The 24,729-nt window shown below is 36.8% G+C and overlaps 1 protein-coding gene and 1 pseudogene across 3 annotated transcripts in view; one reads left to right on the forward strand and one right to left on the reverse strand.

Annotated features, from left to right (window-relative positions):
- Positions 1-24,729, reverse strand: part of C18H18orf54 (chromosome 18 C18orf54 homolog) — a 269,814-nt gene that overhangs the window by 38,349 nt on the left and 206,736 nt on the right. The gene's annotated exons all lie outside the window — the stretch shown is intronic.
- On the forward strand, positions 335-24,462 carry LOC143662740 (farnesyl pyrophosphate synthase-like; annotated as a pseudogene).

The raw sequence follows: 24,729 nt of genomic DNA on the forward strand, positions 1-24,729 counted from the left end.
CATACTCACAGGCACCAACATAGCATCCCCGACCTGTTCATATAACTGCACCACAACCCATCACCACACTTCTATGCACCTCTCCATGACCCACATCCTGCTCCACACCCATCCCTCAAATACAGAGCTTTAGACTACTGAAGGAAATCAACTTACAAAGTAACACCATCAAGATATTTATATGCTGCAAAGACAAGAGACGATCACTAACCATATGAAGATGCAGACAGATATAGACCAGTCTAATGACCAAGTTAAAACACCACAGGAGACATAGAATTTGTAACAACTAATCAAAGATGTTCTTATAACTCTACTAAATAAAATCGGTGGGATGGCTGGTAACAAAAAGAAGATCAAGAAGACACTAGAAGAACATAAAGAAGAATTTGAAAAAATAAATAAATAGAAAGATAGCAGGTATCACAGAGATTAAAGATGCTGTAGACCAAATTAAAAATATATTAGAGACACACAACAGCATATTTGAGGAGGCATAAGAAAGAATAAGTGAACTGGAGGATAGGACAACTGATTTCAAACACACGAAAGAGCAAATGACAAAAATGGTAGAAAAATTTAAAGTGAATCGCAGGGAAATATGGACAAAACAAAGCACAAAAATAAAGGAATCATCAATACCCCAGAAGTAGAAGAGAAGAATAAAGGGCTAGGAAGATTAGTAGAGGTTATAATGGGGAAAAACTTCCCAACTTTTATAAAATACACAAATATGCAAATCAAAGAAGCCCAGTGGACTCCAAATAGAATAAATCCAAATACGCCTTCCCCAAAACACATATTAATCAGTATGTCAAATGTTGAAGAGAAGCAGAAAATCCTGAAAGTGGCAAGAGAAAAACAATCTACTAATACAAGGGAAACAACATAAGACTGAGTTCAAACTACTCCTCTGGCACTATGGATACAAGAAGGCAGTAGTATGATATATTTAAAATCCTGAAAGAGAAAGACCTCTAGCCAAGAATTTTGTACCCAGTCAAATTGTCTTTCAAAACTGAGGGAGAGATTAAAATTTTCACAGACAAATAAAGGCTGAGAGAATATGTCCTACAAGATAAACTAATGGGAGTTCTGCCACTGAAAAAAAAAAAAAAGACAGGAGAGGGAGAGTTGGAGTACCATTAAGGGTAACTTAAAGGATAAAAAGAGAAGGAAGGAGAAGAACATATAAATCTGAAAAAGAAAATCCAAAGAAAAAGAAAAAGAAAAGAAAATCCAAAGGATGAGATGGTGGATTCGAGAAATGTCCTTACAGTAATAACTTTCAACATTAGCAGACTAAACTTACTGTTTAAGTTTGCTAGCTGCTGGGATGCAATATACCAGAAATGGGATGGTTTTTTAGAAGGGTAATTTAATAAGTTGCAAGTTTACAGTTCTAAGGCTGTGAAAATCTCCAAATTAAAGCAAGTCTATAAAAATGTCCAAACCAAGGCACCAACAAGAGGTTAACCTTCACTCAAGAAAGGCCGATGAGTTCAGCTTTTCTCTCCCAACTGGGAAGGCACATGGTGAGCATGGAGTCAGTCTGCTAGCTTTCTCTCTCAACCTCTTGCTTTATGAAGCTCCCTGGCAGCATTCTCCTTCTTCATCTCCAAAGGTTGCTGGTTGGTGGACTCTGTGGTTCTCTCATCATCCTGTCGTGGTTCTGTACTCTCTCCTCATTCTCAAAAGTAACTCTCTCCAAAATGTCTCCTCTTTCATAGAATTCCAGTAAACTAATCAAGACCCATGTACAATGGGTGGAGACACATCTCCATCTAATGAAGTTAAATACCCACATTTGATTGAGTCACATCTCCACGGAGATAACCTAATCAAGTTTCCAACCTATAGTACTGAATAAGATTTAGAAGATACCGTTGCTGTCACAAGATTGATTAGGATTAAAACATGGTTTTGCTAGGGTACATAAATCCTTTCAAACTGGCACACTTACCAATTAAGAGACACAGATTAGATGAATGGTGTGGTAATAAAATCCATATATGCTGCTTACAAGAGACTCATCTGAGATCCAAGGATAAAAATAGATGAAAGTGAAAGAATAGGAAAACATGTCCCATACAAGCTTTAACCCAAAGAAAGCAGGAGTAGCTGTGCTACTATCAGACAAAATAGACTTTAAATATAAAAGTATAATAAGGACAAAGAAGGACACTATATATTAGTAAAGGGATAATTGACCAACAAGAAATAACAGTCATACATGCAACCTTCTTCTCTGGTGCTCATGGAACATTCTCCAGGATAGATAATATGCTTGGCACAAACAGGCTTTTATGAATTTAAAAACATTGAAATTATTCAAAGCACTTTCTGTGATCACAATGAAATGAAGCTGGAAGTCAATGACCCCCAAAGAATGAGAACTTTCATGAATATATGGCGATTAAAGAGCACACTGTTAAACGATGAGCGGGTCAAAAAAGAAATTGCTAGAGAAATAAGTAGCTATTTGGAGGCAAATAAAAATGAGAATACAACATATCAGAAATTATGGGATGTGGCAAAGGTTATGCTGAGAGGGAAATTTATTGCCCTAAACACCTATATTAAAAAGTAGAAAGAGCAAAAATCAAGGACTTAACTGCTCACCTGAAGGAACTTGAGAAAGAACAGCAAACTAACTCAAAGCAAATAGAAAAAAGAGAAATAACAAGATTTAAAGTAGAGTTAAATGAATGGGAGAACAAAAGAAAACAGGAAGAATCAATAAAACCAAAAGCTGGTTCTTTGAGAAAATCAATAAAATCGATGGACTCCTAGGAAGGCTGACAAAGAATAAAAGAGACAGGATGCAAATAAAATCAGAAATGGGGGTGGTGGTGGTCATTACTATAGACCCTAAAGAAAAAAAAATTACAAACAACTATATACCAAAAAACTAGACAACTTAGATGAAATGAACAAATTCCTGGAAAGACACAAACAAGCTACACTGACTCAAGAAGAAATAGAAGATCTCAACAAACCAATCACAAGTAAAGAGATTCTATCAGTCATCAAAAATCTTCCTACAAAGAAAAGCCCAGGGCCAACTGGCTTCACAGGATAATTTTATCAAACATTCCAAAAAGAATTAACAGCAATTCTGCTCAAATGTTTCCAAAAAATTGAGGGAAAAGGAACACTACCTAACTCATTTTATGAAGCTAACATCACTCTAATTCCAAAACCAGGTAAAGATGCTATAAGAAAGGAAAACTACAGGCAAATCTCCCTAATGAATATACATGCAAATATTCTCAAAAAAAAGTACTAGCAAATCAAATCCAAAGACACCCTAAAAGAATTAAACACCACAACCAAGTGCAGTCTATATCAGGAATGCAAAGGTGGTTCAATACAAGAAAATAAATTAATGTAATATAGCACATTAACAAATCGAAAGGGAAAAATTACATGATCATCTAGATTGATGCTGAGAAAGCATTCGACCAAATTCAACATCCTTTTCTGATTAAAATACTTCAAAGGGTACAAATCAAAGGTAACTTCCTCAATATGATAAAGGGCATATATGAAAAACCCATAGTCAGCATCATACTCAATGCTGAGAGCCTGAAAGCTTCCCCCCTAAGATCACGAATGAGACAAGGATGCCCTCTGTCACCACTATCAATGAATATTGTACTAGAAGTCCTAGCTAGAGCAATCAGCTAGGAAATTGGAAATTTTTTTTCAATCAGGAAAAAAAAGTAAAACCATCCAAATCAGAAAGGAAGAAGGAAACTTTATCTGCAGATGACATGATACCATGCTTGAAAAATCTATGACAAAGTTACTTGAGCTAATAAACAAATTCAGTAAGGTGGGGGATATAAGATTAATATGCAATGTTTCTATACACAAGCAATGACCTAACTGATGAGTCAATTAAACATAAATATTCCATTCAAAATAGCAACTAAAAAAATCAAGTACTAGGAAGGAACTTAACTAGGGATATAAAGGATCTGTACACAGAAAACTACATAATACTGCTAAGAGAAATCAAAGAAGATCTAAATAGGTGGAATGTCATTCTATGCTCATGGATAAGAAACTTAAACGTAGTTAAGATGTCAGTTCTACCCAAACTGATCTACAGATTCAATACAATAACAATCAAAATTCCAACAATCTACTCTGAAGACTTGGAAAAGCTAGTTACCAAATTCATTTAGAAGGGAAAGAGACTCTGAATGGCTAAAAATGTCCAAAAAAAAAAAGAAGAATAAAGTGTGAGGATTAATACTACCTCATACCTATAAGAATAGCTGCTATTAAACAAACAGAAAACTACAAATGTTGGAGAGGATGTGGAGAAATTGGCATACTTATGCACTGCTGGTGGGAATGAATAATGGTACAGCCCTTATGGAAGACAGTGTGGCAGTTTCTCAGAAAACTAAATAATGAATTTCCCTATGATATGGCAATACCACTACTTGGTATATACCCAGAAGAGCTGAAAGTAGTGACACAAACAGAGAATTGCACACTGACATTCATAGTATTATTAACAATTGCCAAAAGATGGAAAGAATCCAAGTACCCATCAACAGACGAGTGGATTAACAAAATGTGGTATATACATACTATGGAATATTATGCAGCAGTAAGATGAAATGATGTCCTGAAGTACATGAGAAGATGGATGAGGCTTGAGGAAAAAAATGCTGAGTGAAATAAGTGAGACACAAAAGGGTAGATACTGTATGATTTTGCTTTAACGACCATGGTAAAGGTAAACTCAGAGGCTTATAATACAGAATATAAGGGACCTAGAGATACACAGAAGCTAGAGATGGGTGAATAGTTAGCTACTCAGGTTGAACTTAAATGTAAAGGAATAGATAGAAGTGAAGACAGTTCGTTAGTAGTTCTATAAGTAATAGTACCACGTTAAAGGTGGGCATGATTGAAAGGAGTTGTATAGACCTAGGTGTCCCACCGATTAACACTACAAAGTTAAATAAGTTCTTGCATGAAATACTTCGAAGGTATGAATCTTGTACAAAGAGTATATAATATCTGGGTATGGGGAGAATTGCTATTTGGCTATGTTCAACATGAAAACATCAACAATATTGCAGCAATACCAGGAGTACATAATGAGGGGTGGGGGATATGAGTTCAGGGGAAGTTTGGATTTTCTATTTGGCAAGGGTGTGTTTATCAGCTATTTTTCTCTTGGGAGCAATGTAAATTGTCTAAAATGGAGAGTGTTGGTGGACTGTTGACTTTGGATATCATACATGATGCCCAATGGATGGAGGTGGCTGAACTATACACTGACAGAAGTAGAATGGCGAATGGTGGTATATACATATGACCAAATATTGGCTGCTACAGAAAGGAACAAAGTTGTAATGTATGCAATGTTGTGAATGAACCTGTGAATCATTTTGTGATACAAAATATTCCAGAAACAAAAGAGCAAATATTGTATGGCTGCATTTAGAAAATACTTATAAGAAAATTGGGGCCTAGATTATAAGCTCTTACAGCAGTCACACTTTGTTCAGAGTAGTAATTGTTATTTCCGGATTTTGAGAGGCTGTGCTATATATGTATAACCTGGTATTTCCCTGGAATTTTTGGTACATATGTGACACCTAAGACTCAGAGAAGTAGTTCTGCAGTCCTGAAGGTCAGCCTTGCCACATGCAACAACCGTTAAAGTAACTGAAAAGGAGATTAGGCTTTAATTATAGACAAAAACAAAGCCAATTAGGTTGGGATTCAGGTAATTCAGAATACAGTGGTAAAGAAGATGTTGTCTGTGTTTTAGAGCTTCACCTACTCTCTGAGAGCAAAGGAAGAAAGGTTTATTTTTTCCAGAGCCTGAATTTTCTGTAGCACATAGTCTAACTCAACCTGTCTGGGTAGATCATTTAAACAACCCAAGCGCAGGTTTCCCAGAGTGGGAATGAGGGCCTGTGGTCCCATATAAGTTAATATAATGCTCAGATACATTCCAGAGTATGTTAAGCAGATAATCAAAAAGCACCAGCAAAGTCCCTTGAAGGATGGGAGAAAAATTATGGAACTGTAAAATTTACTACCAGGAAAACTCCTGATATCTTCTCAAACATTAGGGACTCTCAGCTCAATAGGCTAAGCACTTGATCTTGAGGCTTGCTCTTGTGAAGCTTATTTATGAGGTGGAGAAGCTTAGCCTACCTATAGTTGTGCCTAAGAGTTACTTCCAGAGGGCCTCTTTTGTTGCTCAGATGTGGCCTTCTTTCTCTAAACCCAACTCTCCAAGTGAAATCATTACTTTCCCCTCTTCATGGAACATGACATCTAGGGGTTATAGTCTCCCTGGCAACATAGGATATGACTCCCAAGGATGAGGCTGGTCCTGGCATGGTGGGGTTCACAATGCCATCCTGACCAAAAGGAGGAAGAGAAGTGTAACATTAAAGTATCAGTGACTGAAAGATACTCAGTTCAGAGTCGAGAATTCATTTCAACAATTGAAACACAAGGAGCATAGAATAAGAAAGAGGTCCTTTAATCCTGTACAGTTTAATGTAATGCCTGTATAAATCCTAGAGTATGTTAAGCATAAAATTAAAAAGTATTGGCAAATTCCCTTGGGGGATGGGAGAAAAAATATGGAATAATTAAAATTTACCATCAGGAAGTCCCCTGATGCTGTGTCAAACTATAGAAACACCCAAATCAATAGGCCATACCCTCGATCTTGAGGCTTACTGTTGTGAAGTTTATGTAGGCAGTGGGGAAGCATAGCCTACCTATAGGTATGCCTAAGAGTTACTTCTGGAGGACCTCTTTTGTTGGTCAGATGTGGCCTCACTCTCTTTAAGCCCAGCTCTGCAAGTGAAGTCACTGTCCTCCCTGCTATGTGGCTCATGACATCCAGGGGAAAGGGATGGTGTGGTGATGTGGGACATGACTCCTGGGATGAGTCTGTTCCTGGCACTGTGGAATGGACAGTTCCATCCTGACCAAGGAGGGGGAAAGAAGTGTAACTAATAAAGTATCAATGGCAGAGAGAGTTCAAATAGTCAAGAGGCTAATTGCTCTTATACAAGCCTCAGTTAGACATTGTTACCTATCATAACCTGCCAAACACCAACCAGGACCATTCCAGCCAATCCTAAAGAACATCTAGGGCAATATATAAGATTCCACAAGTGTTCCATGTACTAGTATAACTCTCCAGAAACCTACAATCTCCAAATGGGTCCCTGGACCAGATACCTCCTGAAACCTAGAGGGCCCAGCCTCTCCAGAACATCAGATAGTTCCATCTCCATACCCTATATTACTGCAGACCCTTCCAACATGAAAAAGTTAGAATGGTCATAGCCCAAACACCCTTGAAGAGTGGGATAGAAAGATCAAAGGTGATGGTGGAGTTATATAGAAAAGATAGGATTTAACAAATGAATATGACTGCTGAATCATTAAATTGATATCTTTTTTAGTCTCCAGTATCTTGGAGCAACTAAAAGTAAAAACCTAAAATTGTGGAATTGCAACCCATGTCAAGCTCTGAAATTTGTTCTACAACTAATTGTGGTGCTGTGCCTTGAAATTTATTGCTTTTTTTGTATATATGTTATTTTTTACAAAAAGGAAAGAAAAAATCAATTGTGGTGATAAAAAAATATGCAAGCCTTCTAGCCTCATATTCTGGAACAGTTAGAAGGAAAAATCTGAGAGGATTGTATAGTAGGCCATGATAAACTCTGGGATCTGCCCTGTAACTACTTGTTGAAGAATGTTTTGAAAACTATTGCTTTTTTGTTTCTTTGCTTTGTGTATATATTATACTATATAATAAAAAAGTTAAAAAAAAAAAAAAAGAGTTAAGAGGACTTTCTGGAGGCTACTCTTATACAAGCTTCCATTAGACATTGCTACATATCATGGTTTGCCAAACTCTAACCAGACCCATTCCTGCTAACCCTAAAGAACACCTAGCACTTTATCTGAGATTCTGCAAAGGTTCCATGCACTATGATTACTTTCCAGAGACCTACACCCTCCAGATGGGTTCCTAGACCAGATAAGTCCTGAAACCCAGAGGAGCCAGCCTCTCCAGAACATCAACTGGTTCCACCCCCTTATCTCATATTATTGACTGCCCTTTCCAACATGAAAAAGTTAGAATGGGCATAACCCAAATAACCCTAAAAATTGGAAGGAAGATCAAAGGAGATGGGGGAGTTATACAGAGAGGTTAGGGTTTAACAAATGAGTATGATTGCTGAATCGTTACATTGATATTTCTGTTAGTCTCCAGTGTCTTGGAGCAGCTAGCAGTAAAATCCTAAAATTGTGGAATTATAACCTGTACCAAACTCTGATGGGAGATGGGAGAAACTGCCTATTGTATGCTCTGGACTATACTTAACAGGAATACCTCACTAGTACCACAATAATACTAGGGATAAATAAGTGGGGGAGAGGATAAGACTTAAGGGAAGTTTTCAGTTTTCTCTTTGGTGTGAGTGTATCTGTTATATTTCTCTATAGAGCAATGAAAATTATCTAAAATTGAGAGTGATGATGATTGTATAACTAAATGAGGATACTGTGAAATATTGGGTTTTTTGGATAGAATATGTGCTATGTCAATGTATCTCAACAAAATCTGCAGATTAAATAAGTAAATAAATAAATAAAAACAGCAAGAAATAGTGATCAGGCTTCCCCTATCTGCCTAATATTCAGCACACTTAGACCCCTGGGATGGGTAATTTAATTCACATTCCAATATGCTAACAGTTCATTGTCTGAGAGTAAGATCATGGATTCCAGAATCACTGGCCTGTTACTGATAAGTAACAAGAACCATGCAATATTAACATTTCCCTCCATTTTAATCCACTGAGCCAACCTGGCAACTTGGGCAAAGGCTTATTCATTTAAGACTAAGGTGACTATTTGTTCATCTTCTCTGGGAAAAAAAGGGGGGGAATATTCACCTATAATGAAATCTCCTGCTCCTTCACAATTGATTTTTTTTTTTAACTTTCATGCATTTCATTTCCTTGTTCAGTGTTAAACTGGCTTCCAAAAATATTCATCTGGAATTCAGAATTAAATGAACCAGCCAGATATTCTTTCCACCCATTATTTAAACAGGAAATCTAAACATTATAATATGCTAGTGTCAGTTCAAGTTCAATGAAAGAAGGGGTCACATTCAACAGAAGAGTGGCCTTCTGAAAACTAGTATGCCCCTAAATAATATGCACCATTACACAGGGCTATGGAATATTTCACATCTGATTTTTAAAATAAGTCTACATACCTAATGAGGTGAAGAGTTAAGGAAGTGCAGGGGTTTTGACGATTTTATTTGTGGGTGACTTTACATGAGAGGGATAGGATCACACTGTAACTGATATACATTTTTATCAATTAAAGTATAGCAATATTTATTGTTATATGGAACAATAATACTGTTATTGTGTAGAAAATTCCAGTTTTGTTTAGCTAGCATGCGTTAATATTTATTGAGTACTTATTGAATGCCTTACACTATATAAAGTGTTTCTGCACATGATTTCATTTACTTTTCATAACAACCAAGTGGAGAAGGTTTTATTACCATAATATGACAGATGAGGAAACTAGGGTTCAGAAAAGTTGAGTAACTTCCCCATGGGAATGCAAACAACAATCAACAACCCTGGGATTTACACCAGATTTGTGAAATTTCAAAAACATTAATTTATTGAGCACAAATATATGCCAGGTGTGCCAGTTTGAAAGGATTATGTACCCTAAAAAAGCCATATTTTAATCCTGATCTATCTTGTGGAAGAAGCTGTTTCTTTTAATCCCTATTCAGCACTTGTAGGTTGGAAACTTGATTAGATTATCTCAACAGAGATGTGACTCACCCAGTTCTGGGTATTGACCTTTGATTAGAGGGAGATGTGACTCCATCCATTCCAAGTGGGTCTTAATTAGTTTACTGGAATTCTTTAAAAGAGGAAGCATTTTGGAAAAAGCTGAAGAGCAAAATAACTGCAAGTGCCCACATAGCCAGAGAAACTTTTGGAGATGAAGGAAAACACCTCTGGGGGAGCTTCATGAAACAAGAAACCTGGAGAGAAGGCTAGCAGATGTCATCATGTTTGCCACGTGACCTTCCAGTTGAGAGAGAAACCCTGAACTTCACTGGCCTTTCTTGAGTGAAGGTAACATCTTGTTGGTGCCTTAGTTGGGACATTTTTATAGCCTTGCTTTAATTGGGACATTTTCATGGCCTTATAACTGTAAACTTTCAACTTAATAAATTCCCTCTTTTAAAAGACATTCTGTTTCTAGTATATTGCATTCCGGCAGCTAGCAAACTAGAACAGCAGGTATTAGGCTAACCACTTCATGAGTATTTCCTCATTTAATTCTCCTAACAACCCACGTGGTAAATCCTGGAATAATCTCTGTTTTGCAGATCAGGAAACTGAGGTATATACAAATTAAAAATTTGCCCAAGGTCACATGTTTGAAAGTGGCAGACCAGGGTTGAAAACTACACAATCTGACTTAAAATTAATGACATTGACCACTATACTGTGCTAATTGCTTAGCAGTGTACTAAATACCAGCCCCCCACCCCATGATAATTTTATCTTTGCTTTTAGAATTGCAGATGAAGTCTCCAAATATTTCTGTCATTTAAAGAGGGGAAGAAAATACATAACATTTTATTAGATTAAGTTTTCTGTAGAGATTTGTTGTCTATCCAATGTAGAAATGTAATGATAACTAGTTTACCAAGTAACAAAAAAGGGAAATAGAACAAAATATTTTTTAAAGTAAATTTCCAACTTTGAAATTAATCATCAAAATACTCTGTGTAGGATCTGAGTCTTGCATTGTGTTAAAGTGCCATCTGCTGCAAACATTCAAATATCTGCACAAGATGTGCCTGTGGGACATTCCTTTCTCTGTTTATTTCAATAACAATTCCTTACATTAAGTCCCATTCCATCATCTATGGTCCATTTTTATTCCATGGTTCTTTCCATTCATTATTTGTAGCTTTTGGAATACAGGGACTATTTTTGAAAGGAAATAAGCCAGTCAGACATATCTGGAGGTTTCACAGATGGCATTTTTTAGAATAGTTTTGTTTTCATTTTGCTATTAAAAAATCCTTTTAGACCCCTCTGCAACATGCAATAATGTGCTCACATTAACTGATACATGATGAGTGCTTTTGCTATTTTTCCTCTGCTTCACTTGGCAATTAAACACATGATTTCCCTGCAAATGACTATAATTTTTTGCTTCCATAATATTTATGTCAACTCAGAGGAGCTGGGAGTTGGCATCCTGAAAACCTGACCATCTGAGGCAGTGGCAGCAGCATGTAATTTCATCTGTAGCCACTAATTACTGGATGATCAGAACACCAGAAATAAAAAATCATATGCTGAAAAACCATAATGCATGCCCTCAGCTGGCTAAATCAGTAATTGGAAGTCATGTGAACATGAGCACAGAACTTTCTGAGTGATTCATTGCTGTTTTGGTAATACATACAGCACTTTGAAAATATTTCATTTGACCTGAACTGCAAACTTCAAACTGATTGTAACTCAAAGTGCCATGCTGATCTAGCAAAGAGATCAGCATAAGTCACCCTTCTTGTGTCAGAAGTTATGATCAGAACACAAATTCTGCACAACTTTCTGTGAGATTGTTTGAACAAGGTGACATTCAACTGATGGCAGAATCCATGTTGGAATGCCTGCAGTTATCTGTATTTCTACATTTGGCCCTCATGGGAAGAACATTATGAGGGTTTTAAGCTTTGGTTGCATTCAGGAACTGTCAGCTCCCTCTTTTCACATTGTAAGTTCACTAGGCACATTTGCTATCTCAGCATTCGGTGCTGTGGATTTGAAAAACAGCAACAAAAAACATTTTTATATACACTTTATGTACTTAATGTGTATATTTGCACACATAGAGAGATGAATGTTGTGTGTGTGTATGCACACATAAATATGTGTAGAGAGAGAGAGAGACCTTAAACCTTAACTTAATCCAGGTTTCCCATTTTGCATATATAAGATAACTCAGATCCACAGAGGGGAAATTATTTCATCCAAGTTACACACTTAAACAATGGCAGAGCCCGGCTAGAAGCCTGAGGAATTTCCTCACTCCAGAATAATTTCTACCTTTCCACCCAGAGCTCTTGCTCTGCTCAAGAGTTGGTTCCTTGCTTCACTGCAGAGGATTCACCACTGGCCTATACCACAGGTCCTTCCCCAAACGTGGTACTGCCTGACCAGAAGACAGATTCCAAAGACTCTGGCCTAACTATAGTTGTAATGAGAGTAAAACATCCAGAGGATCTTGGTATTCCTGAAAGCTCCTAGATAGCCTAGAATGGATCAAGACCTGCAACAGAGGTACTCTACAACCCTCAATCATAAGGTAAAAATTAGGACCATCCTACACAGTTCCTTTTCCAAAAAATATCTTAGATTGTCTTATCTCTAAGTTATCCAGTATCAAATGTATAATTGAATCATTAAACCAAAAGCCCATTCTCCTTCTGAAGATTTGCCCTAGTCATTGACTGGCTGCTGAGGAATTTTTTGACTCTGGAGTTTGCCATATACATGTGATGCCTGGCACCACTGAAGCCATCTTGAGCCTTTGAGGGCAACTATTATAAGGGTTCAAGTCAACAGGCTGATAATGGCAGAGCAAAAAGACAACAAAAATCTAAGTCCTAGATGCCGTTGGGGGCAGTACTTATAAACGCTGGAACTACTGTTCATCTTTCTGGACCTGTAATTCTCCAAGAGGGGTTCATGAAACTAATTGCTGTCTATGAACTTTGTTCTCAATGTGGTAAGGAGCTTGTGCCATTGCCTTCACTAAGAAGTGTTACTACAAAAAAAAAAAAAAAAGCATTGACTAAACAGTGTTTATCTACTGAGCTACAGGGTATTTATTTGATTTACATTCTGAAGTAAGCCCCTAGTCTCATTACTGACTGGTAAAAACATTTTGTGAACCAACATTTTGAGTAGAACTGTTGGAGATTTCTTGTTAAGAAAGGTAATAATTGCCCTTATTGTTTAGGACTTTTCTATTCACTTTTTGTGTGTGGTTGGTAACTGAAAGTTGAGTTACCTAGGATGGATTGTATGTGTATGATGTGTGAATAAAATTGTTTATAAACAAAGGCACAAATGCTAGAAAAAAAAATAGCACCTGAAAACTAAATAAATCGTGTTTACATGTACATATTAGCAGAAACAGATCACCTCAAACATAAATTGAAAACCATTAACTGGTAAGAAAAATCATCTTCTGGTTTCTAATATTTGTAAACTGAAGGAATTAAAGAAACTATGTCCAATTCATTTTAGATCAGTCTGTCTCCCTCCAATGAGGGGGAAGGGGGCAGAAGGAATAAAGAACACTTATGGGAACAGAAGGAAAGAATGCTTGGGTTATTATTTTCCAGGTAATCAACCTAGATCTCTGCTTTGGAATCCTGTTAGTTCCTTCTGAAAGAAGGGAATGGGAGGGGTGGCAGGGGGAGGGGACATGGATCCCAAAATCCATCAAGGTGTTACCAGACAATGGCTATGGATTCTTTTGCCCACCATGCTCAATTACCAATTCCTGAGACACTGTGGTTTCAAAGTGAGAAAGACTTTATTACTAGGTGCATAGTAGGAGAACAGGCTTAGTGGCCCAAAATCTGTCTCCCCAAGGTTAGGGGGTTCAAGGATTTATTTCAACAAGGAAATAGAAAGTTTTAGCAAAGGGAGACAGGTCATTCTGAACAGCAAGTTCAAAGCAGAAAAGGAGACAGTGTTCTCATTATCATTTCAATAGGAGAATATAAGTTGAAAGTAGAAGAGGCAGAACTATCACTTCAATACTATAGGTATGAGCCAAAAGAAAGGGAAACAAGTTATCTTCCAATATCAAAATCTAGCTGATAGGATTTATAAATGTCCAGGGTGAATTCTTCATTAGCATTAAGGCCTTTGCCCTACAAGAAAATGACCAGATAAAAGGTGACCAGCTCTTACAAAGGCACAAGATAAGGGTTTTACTATCATTTCAGGTATCAGGGCAGCTGATACTGTTTAGGGATTTCAGGTATTTCCCTATAACAAGAAAACAAAAAGGAATATTTATATAATGATTCAGTAAGCACAATCATCCCTTAAATCCTAATTTCTGGTTACAAAGAAAAGAAGGACTTGAGCTTTTAAAGCAGGCTAGGAAGGACTGAGTAGAGAGCTAGCCAATAAAAATATAATGCAAACATTAATGTGAGCCGTGTGTGGTTTTAAATTTTGGGATAGTCACACTCAAAAAAATGAAATGAAATTAATTTTAATAATATATTTTACTTAATGCATCCAAAATATTATTCATTCAACATATAAACTATGTAAAAATTATTAATGAACTATTTTTCCCATACTAATGTTACTGGACAAAGGCCATGGATTCTTTTGCTAACATGCTCAATAACCAATTCCTTGAGATGTACCACAAAAACCAGGAATGAGGCCGCAGGCCTCCAGGAACGTTTTGCAAAGTTAGAACAGGCTGAGACTAAGGATCTGTAGTTTCGGGAAGCAGGTTTTATTTTCTATGGCCATAGGGTTCAGCCGAGTAGCCTCTGAAAGTCTGATCCCAAACAAAAGGCAACCTTAGCTTTTATAGACTGTATGACATGTTAAAGACAAGATAAACAATTGGCTGATTTAAGTTGAGGGGCCCTACCCCAGGAATGTCTTTTCTTGCCCACGTGCATCTTCACCAGTTCCTGAAGGCTAGGGGAGGGGGTTTCTATCCCAGGAATGTGTCTTATCTTACTTACCTGCAAGGAGAGGAGGTTTGGGGATTTTCCACAGAGAGCACAGCTAAACCAGAAAGAGGGGGAAGCCTGCCTGCTACAGAGACACCAGGGTTTTAAAGAGAGAAAGGATTTATAACTACATGTGTAGCAGGAGAACAGACAGCCTAATGGCCCAAAATCTGTCCCTACCCTGCCCCCTCCCCCTTGAGTTTGGGAGTTCAAGGTTTTTAAGGATTTTAGCAAGGGAAGATGAGGTCATTTTGAATAGTTAAGTTCAAAGCAGGAAAGGAGACAAGTGTTATCATTATCATTTCTATAGAACATAAGTTGAAAGGAGGGGAGGCAGAGCTAACAGTTCAATATAAAGCTGTAAACCAAAAGGAAGAAGTAGTTGATGGCTGACTTCATTATCACTAGGGCTTTTGCTCTATAAGAGAATAACCAGCTCTTACAATCACGAAGGCACAGGATAAGGAAGGGCTTTTTACACTCAGTTCAGATATCAAGTCAGCTGGACTACAATTCAGAAATCTCACAAATTTCCTGGTTTACTCCAACATTACAGAAAGCAAAAAGCAATTTTTATATAATGGTTCATTGATCAAAACCATCCCTCAAATCCCAATTTCTCAGTTACACTAAGTTTTCCTCATATGGGATACATTTTACATTTATTACATTTCATAATTCAGACTAGCCAACTTTCAAGTGTTGGATAGTCACAAGAGGTTAGCAGCTACCACACTGGACTATGGGGATCTAGGAAGAGGCAATGCCCTTCATAGAGCCCTATGCTAGTCACTTAAATCTACTCTTTTGTAACCCAGTGTCATAGCCAGGGACATTATCATCTTTGCATGGCTAGATGAAGAGAGATGACCGAAATTTATCAAAGGCTACCAGAATTAACAAGAAGAGATGACCCTTTTGAGGTTGGTTTTGATTCCTGGAAAGAATAAAACCTTAAGCCATACTTTTAATAAAAAATGCAAGCCCTGAAGCAATTTATTCCTGAGAGTTTTCTATCAGTCCTGAAGGCACTTGAAGAAGTGATTTAGAAGCAGTTGAAGGGTTAGAGCTTATTATCATGTGTAATGCTTAGCATTTTTATGCTTCATTATTTAGCCTCTCGTTCTATTAGAATAAATACAAGCTAAAAATTATTTTGTGGGTCCCTAACTGCTCTTTTTCCCAGTGCCCTCATTTAACCTACTAGCCATAACTGTTTCTAATAATAACCATGATTATCTTTCATATTTATGTTGGTTTTTCACACATATTATCTTGTTTGAGCCTCAGAGCAGCCTCATGAGGTAAATGCAATTTATGGGGGATGAAATTGTGATTCCTCATAGGGTTAAATAGTTTATCAAGGTCATGCAGCTTGTAAGGGGGTGGGGGGAATATGAGAATTAGACATGTCTTGATTCATGAATATGTGTAAAACAGATCTTCCTGGGTGAATTTTCAGATATTTTTTATGTTTTTTTTATACAGAAGTAAATTATAACATTACTGAGGCATAATTGTGAGAGTTAGCTCAAGAGCATTTTCCCATAAAATTGTCTTAGGTTTAGGTCATTTTGTATACTAAAGGCAATGATTGAGAATTATTCAAGAGTGAATAACCCCTAGCTTAAAATCTGGCACACAACAAACACACAAAATATTTTGATAAATGAATAAACAAATGCACAAGCTTTTTTCAAGTCTTTTCAGATATCTTTATAGTGAGTCAGTGAAGAATGAATATTTTATAGGGATCATTTCCCTTATTTCACTGAAGAGGAAACTTACATGCAAAAAAACATAACTTTGGGTCACTAATGGCCCCTAGAAATATAATGGAGATCACATATAATACTAGATTTTCTAATTGCCACATTTTTAACAAGGGTAAAAAAGAAACAGTGAAGTCAATTTTAATGACATATTTAACACTTGTTCAAAATATTATCACTTCAACATGTAGTAAGTATTTAAAGCTTGTTAAGAAGACATTTTACTTTCTTTCTTTGTCTGAAGTCCAGTGTGTATTTTACACTAACAGCTCATCTCACTTTGGATGAGCTATACTTCAGGTGCTTAAGAGCTAAACGTAGTGGTTATTGTGCTGGATATAGAGAAAGGAATTCCTCAACATCCCACAAATATTTATTAAGCCCATAGCATGTATTTACTACCGGAGCTAAAATTTAGGGGGAAAAAATCAAATAAAGCCCTTTGAACTGAGACATATTTGAGAACTACTAAATTGAGAGATGGAATATACTAATGAAAAATGGCCCGACCATACATGACAATATAACTCTAACTCATAACCTGTGTAGCAGCTGGCCAGGGAAGCCAAACCACAACCTCTGCAGAATCAGTCCCAGAACTTGGTCAGTACTTGGTCAGTGTCTGCCTGCTGCCTTCCTCTTCCAACTCTCCTTTCTCTTCAACACCACCACCCCAGCTCTCAACTTAGGACCAGCCAGAGAAAGCCAAATGTGCTCCCCAAACCAATCACATATGATGCACTTATCTACTCAGCCTGCCTCCAACTTCCTCATGCTAACAACCTCCAATCAGGACATTCCTGAACTTTCCCTTTCTTCACTACAAAGCTTTTCCACTTCCCCACCTGCTTTTGAGTCTCTACCAAGGAAAATGACAGGGCTAACCCCTTTCTATAACAAGCTCTGAATAATAGCCTCTGTGTATCCTCATTTGGTGGTCTTCATTTATTTCCACAGAATCTTTTATTAACCTTTCCTTAATTACTAAAATAAATAAACAAGCATCCCATTTTAACTTACCCTGTGGTTTCCTTTTTTTTTTTCATTATTCATTCATGAACGACTATTTGCTGTGTCCAACTATATGTCAGCCATTATCCTAAGGCTTAGAAACCCAGTAAAGGGCGAGTGGTTTAGTCTTTTTCCTCAAGAAACTTAAAGCTTATCAAAAAGTACATGCATTAAATAAATAATTATGTAAATAAACTTATAATAACAATTGTACTAAGCACTACAATGGAAAAATGCACTGTGCAATGAAAGTATAATGGTAACTTCAGTTTTCATTTTCGTAAGATGTGAATGTCATTTCTTTCCTAAAGAGACTTTTATCCTGCTACTTATTTCAATTTCAACAAATGCTTGGCAAAATGAAAAATGCTGTTTCCCAACAGACTTGCAAATTGAAAATCAAACCTTTTCCCTTATCTCCCTACTTCCTTATTCTTTTTTGCTTATTTCCCATTTTTCTTCAATAAACACCCAGAATGGTTTCTGGCAATCTTTGAGCAAGAGGTAGTTTAAATAATTTTCTAATTTTATTATTATTATTTTTTAATATTTCTCATTTTTCCCAGGCAAAGGTTTGTGCAAAGGGTTGAGGAATTTTCATTCTTGCTTAATTATAGCTGTTTCAAAAAACAGAAGGTTTCCTCTTCTTCACTTAGGCACTTATAAAAATGTTACTAAAATCATTTTGAATCTTGAAAAACTACACTGACAAATTTTAATTTTACCTGTATTGGAATGCTGCATATTTTTCAGTGGTTCCTTCACTTAATGTGCTTCAATCTACATGGATTTTCTTTAACTAAGAAAAATTCTCAATTAGTTTAAATATCTGGTACAACAATATCTATAGTGTTCTGAGATGTGGAGCCTATAATTAGATACATTAAAGGCTTAATTTCCCTTCATAATGCATTAAACAGATTGTCCAAAAGAGTACTTCAAAAAATTTCTTAAATGTTAATATGTATGTTTTATCATTATCTTTTTTGTTGTAATACCCTTAGAATTCCCATATCTAATTGGTCTAACATTGTAAACTCTAGGCTGACTCAATTAATTTGAAGTGAAGGTAGAATAATCTGTTGACCTTAGTTAATGACAAAAAGCCAAATTTATTTTCAAGACCATTAATTAAATAATTTAGGGATTTTTAAAAATTGTATCTCATGAAAATTCTAATGCACATTATTGAATAAAACATGAACTACGATATGAAATATTTGATAGTATAAATTTACCAAAATAAAACATGATAAATAAAAAATCTTTGAATTCTTTAAATAAAATAATCAATCACCAAGATGATAATATTCTTAGAAAAGGACTCTGATTTCCCAGATAACTGAAATAAAGGCTATGCCCCAAGCAATATATGTCAGAAGAATTAAAGATTTTGTTTTTATTGTGCCAATTAAAAGATGAGTTTTCAGAGCTTGACCACAAATCAGATAATTCTTGGTCCCTATGAGTATAGATAATTTTATATCCTCTGAAAATCACTCTATTTTTGTAAATCAATATAGCCCTTCAACAATGAATGAGAAATTAATAATGAAGCCATTTTACTATAATTCCCTCTTAGGTTACAGGTTCAGAGAACAATTTATCACTGTGTAAATCACTGTTAGAAGGTAAAGTCCTCCCTGAGGCTGAAAAGAGCATCTTTTCTGGTAGTCTATCTGGGCCTCAAGCAAATTAAAAAGGCTGTTCTCAGTCAGGTCCTTAGGAACAAATTCCTAAAGATCTGAGGTAAGAGAACATGAGTGAAACTGGAGAACCAAGGAAAGTATTATAGACTTCTAAAAGAATTTCCCATAGGCACTCTTACCTAAAAATCTATCCCAATTCTTTTCATATCTATACTCCCTTTTCTCTCAGGGAAGTTTGGAGCCACCAGTGATCCTTTCCTGGGTCACTGGCCTTGTTCTTCCTGGGAAAGGCTGACTTTGGAAACTCCTCCGAATATACTCTCCCCTCCCAGAATTTACCATATAGTCAAAAATAGCTTGAGACAATGTCATTACTGCAGGGTGCTGAAAATAGATGGCAATTAATATTTTAAAATTTCAATTTACGTGTGAGACTAAAGCAAAAAATGTTTGTTTGGTACAAAATTTATATTTTGACTAGTGCATTTCTTAATATAATTTATGTAGACAGCTTAATTGAACACCACGAGTACATGGAACCTTGAGTAAGACATGAGATTTTGTTGGTTTGTCTACAGTGATGCCCCAATAAATCCCAGAGTGATTTGAACAGTGAATAAAAAAGTACTTGCAAAGTCCCCTTCGGGGAATGATGAGAACAGGGGAAAATTCAACATCCCTAAGTTGAATTCTTGATATTCTCACAAGCAGTGTGGACAAAAAAAGCTGTAGCTGAGCCCCCAATCTTGGGGGTTGTTCATATGAAACTTAACCCCACAAAGGATAGGTCAAGCCTACTTAAAATTAGGCCTAAGATTCACCCCCAAGAGAACCTCTTTTGTTGTTCAGATGTGGCCTCTCTCTCCTGCCAACACAACAAGCAAACTCACCACCCTCCCCCTGTCTATGTGGGACATGACACCCAGGGGTGTGGACCTTCCTGGCAACATGGGACAGAAATCCTAGAACGAGCTGAGATTCAGCATCAAGGGATTGAGTAAACCTTCTCGACTAAAAGGGGGAAGAGTGAAATGAGACAAAGTGTCAGTGGCTGAGAGATTCCAAACAGGGTCAAGAGGTTATCCTGGAGGTTATTCTTATGCATTAAATAGATATCACCTTTTTATTCAAGATGTAGTGGAGAGGCTGGAGGGAAGCACCTGAAAATGTAGAGCTGTGTTCCTGTAGCCATGTTTCTTGAAGATGATTGTATAATGATATAGCTTTTACAATGTGATGTGTGATTGTGAAAACCTTGTGTCTGACGCTCCTTTTATCTACCTTGTCAACAGATGAGTAAAACATATGGAATAAAAATAAATAATAGGGGGAACAAATGTTAAAATAAATTTAGTTTGAAATGCTGGTGAAAGGGAGGGGTAAGGGGTATGGTATATATAATTTCTTTTTCTGTTTTCACTTTATATCCTTTTCTGAATAGATGCAAATGTTCCAAGAAATGATGATGATGATGAATATGCAACTATGTGATGATATTGTGAATTACTGATTATATATGTAGAATGGAATGATCAAAATAGGAATGCTTGCATTTGTTTGGTGTTTTTTGGTATTTAAAAAAATAAAATTAAAAAATTAAAAAAAAATAGCTTGAGACAGCAAAAGCAAAAACAAAAACAAAAACAAAAACAAAAAAACAATCAACGTCAGGAAGCCTGTAGTGGATGTTTAAGTCCTGTAGTGGAACATCCAGGGGAGACAGAAAGACAAGAAACAGGCTGAGAAAAACAGGGAGGACCCTGTGCTTTGTATTCACTTTGGGTCACCTTGATAGGAGGACTGAACTCTCAAAGAGAGCACCAGCCAATGCAAAGCCAATTTGCAAAGACTGTTATTCATTTGTTTGGTTTTGTTAGCTCATGAGCTCAAAAAAACCTTTGACATATCAGTAGCTGGATATAAACCCGAGCTTGTATTTAGCTCAAGGACTAAATTACAGCATGAACATATTAAATGGCACAGTGTACAATAAAAGATCACAAAACAAAGAAACTACAAATGATGGCCCTCATCCTAAGTAAAAGGATTAAAGTACAGAAAATATCAATAAACAAGTCTAGACTATGGTCACACCAAATAATTTTTTTTAATGATCTTCAATATGCTCAAGGTGATAAAGGAAAATACAGAGAAATAACTAAAGGATATGAGGAAGGCAATGAATGAACAATATGAGAAATTCAATAAAGAGATAGAAATTTTAAAAAAGGAAGCAAACAGAACTATTGGATTAAAGACCAGAATAACTGAAATTAAAAATTCCCAGGAGGGTTTCAACAGCAGAATGAAGATGGCAGAAGAAAGAATCAGTGAACTTGAAGACAAGAGAATTGAAATGATTCAGGCTGAGGAACAGAAAGAAAAAAGAATTTAAAAAAGCAAAATTAACCTAAGAGACCTATGGAACACCATCAAACATACCAATATGCATATTATGAGAGTACCAAAGGGATAGGAAGGAGAGAAAGAAGCAGAAAGAATATTTAAGGAAATAATGACAAAAGACTTCCTAAACTTGGCAAAAGAGATGAATATCTGCATCTAAGAAGCCCAGATACTAAATAAGAGAAGCGTGAAGAGAAATATGCCCAGACATATGTCAGCCAAACTGTTGAATGCAAAGAAAAAAGAAACATGCTATGTACAAGGGAGTCACACTTAGATAGAGTGCCAATTCTCATCAGAAACCATCCAAGAGGCAGTGGATTGAAATATTAAATAGCTGAGAGACTATATCCAGCAGACTTTCTTTCAAAAATAAGAGAAAAATCAGACATTCAGTATAAAACCTGAGGGAGTTCATTACCACTAAGTCTGCAACTCAAGCAATGCCAAAGGGAGATCTTTAGACACTTGGCAATGGTCAAAAGTGGCATAAAGAAATAAAGACCTCTGGTAAAGTTAACTATTGGGGCAATTATATATTTCAGTAAAATTGCATTATATTTTTTGTATGTCACATCCCTTTTTACCTCCCAGAGTTTCTAAAAGGAAAAAGGCCTAAAAAGTAATGATAAATCTACAGTTTTGGACATAAATTGTACAAAAATATAATTTGCAATAAATACCAAAAAAAAAAGGTGGGTGGACAGAAGCATATAGGAACAGAGTATATGTATGCTATTGAAATTGGTATTATATCTATAATGATTGTTATATACTTAGGATATTAAATTTAAATCATGAAGAAAATCTGTGAAAAATATATATAGAAAGGAATGAGAAGGGACTCAGTATAGTATGATACAAAAAAATCATATAAATATGAAAACAGGCATTAACAAAAGAATCAAGGGTCAAAAATGTTCAAGACTTCCAAAGACTAAATAGAAAAATGGCAGAAGAAAGTCCTGTGTTATCAGTATTTACTTAGAAAGTAAATGAGACCAAGCAAGAACTAGCATCCCAGAACAGAGCTTTGCTCCTCCTTCAGAATGAACGAAGACAAGAAATATCTATGCCCAAGACAAGCAGAATTTCATCCAGTACTTCTCACAGATTTTCAAGGTGCTAACCGAGGATGAGAGGGGACACCCAGAGACAAGAGATGCTATTGCCCAGTTCAAGGAGATCCTGGAGTACAATGCTATTGGAGGCAAGTACAATTGGGGTTTGATGGTGCTGGGAGTTTTCCAGGAGCTGGAGTAGCCAAAGAAGCAGGATGCTGAGTCTCCAGTGGGCCCTGACTGTGGGCTGGTGTGTGGAAATGCTCCAAGCTTTTTTCCTGATGTCAGACGTCATCATGGATTCATCCATCACCCAACAGGGACAGCCCTGCTGGTATCAGAAGCCAGGCATAGGTTTGGATACCATTAATGATGCCATGTTGCTGGGAGCGTGTATGTACTGTCAGCTGAAGCTCTACTGCCAGGAGAAGCCCTATTATCTGAACCTGGATTGAGCTGTACCTGCAGGTTTTCTATCAGATCGGGCAGACTCTGGACCTCATCACAGTCCCCCAGGGCAATGAGGATCTTGGCAAATTCACTGAAAAGTGGTAAAAATCCATTGTTGGGTACAAGACAGTTTTCTGTTCCTTCTATCTTCCTGTAGCTGCTGGCATGTATATGGTGGGTGTGCTGGTTTGAAAGGAATTATGCCCCCTAGAAAATCCATGTTTTAACCAAAATATCACTTTGTAAAGGTAGAATAATCTCTATTCAATACTGTATGTTTGAAACTGTAATCAGATCATCTCCCTGGTTGATGTGATTTAGTCAAGAATGGTTGTTAAACTGGATTAGGGGACAACATGTCTCCACCCACTTGGGTGGGTCTTGATTGGTTTATTGGAGTCCTAGAAAAGAGGAAATATTTTGGAGAATGAGAGATTCAGAGAGAGTAGAGGATGCTGCAGTACTACGAAGCAGAGTCTACAAGCCAGCGGCCTTTGGAGATGAAGAAGGAAAATGCCTCCCGGGGAACTTCATGAAACAAGAAGCCAGGAGAGAAAGTAGCAGATGATGCCTTGCTTGCCATTTGCACTTCCAACCAAGAGAGAAACTGTGGCTGTGTTTGCCATGTGCCTTTCCAGATGAGAGAGAAACTCTGAACTTCATCGGCCTTCTTGAACCAAGGTATCTTTCCCTGGATGCCTTAAATTGGACATTTCTGTAGACTTGTTTTGATTGGGACATTTTCTCGGCCTTAGAACTGTAAACTAGCAACTCATTAAATTCCCCTTTATAAAAGCCATTCTGTTTCTGGTATATTAAATTCCAGCAGCTAGCAAACTAGAACAGTGGGCATTGATGGGGAGAAGGAGAATGCCAATGCCAAGAAGATCCTTCTCGAGATGGGAGAGTTCTTTCAGATTCAGTATGATTACCTTGACATTTTTGGAGACCCCAATATGACTGGCAAAGTTGGCATTGACATCCAAGACAACAAGTTCAGCTGGCTGGTGGTTTGGTTTCTGCAGTGGGCTTCTCTGGAACATTGCCAGATCCTGCAGGAATATTTCAGGCAGAAGGAGGCTGAGAAGATGGCCAGGGTGAAAGTGCTGTACTAGGAACTGGAGCTGCCAGCTGTCTTTAGGCAGTATGAAGAAGAAAATTACAGCTGCCTTCTGGGTCTCATCAAGCAACACTCTGAGCCATTGCCCCTAATTGTCTTCTTGCAGCTCAGTGCACAAGATCTATGAGTGGATAAAGTGACCCAGAGACTGTAATGGTGGGGAGGAAAGGCTCTTAATAAATTAGTCTAACCAAAAAAAAAAAAAGTAAATGGATTAATCTCTGTAGTCAAAAGACAGAGAATAGCAGAATGGATAAAAAAGTATTACCTAACTCTATGTTATTTACAAGACTCACCTTAAATTACAAAACTATGGAAATTGAAAGTAAAATTATGGTAAACAGTGTACTATGCAAGTAATAACTAAAAGAAAGCTGGGGGAAGCTACACTAGT

This window comes from Tamandua tetradactyla, chromosome 18 (assembly GCF_023851605.1).
Source record: "Tamandua tetradactyla isolate mTamTet1 chromosome 18, mTamTet1.pri, whole genome shotgun sequence".
NCBI lineage: Eukaryota > Metazoa > Chordata > Mammalia > Pilosa > Myrmecophagidae > Tamandua > Tamandua tetradactyla.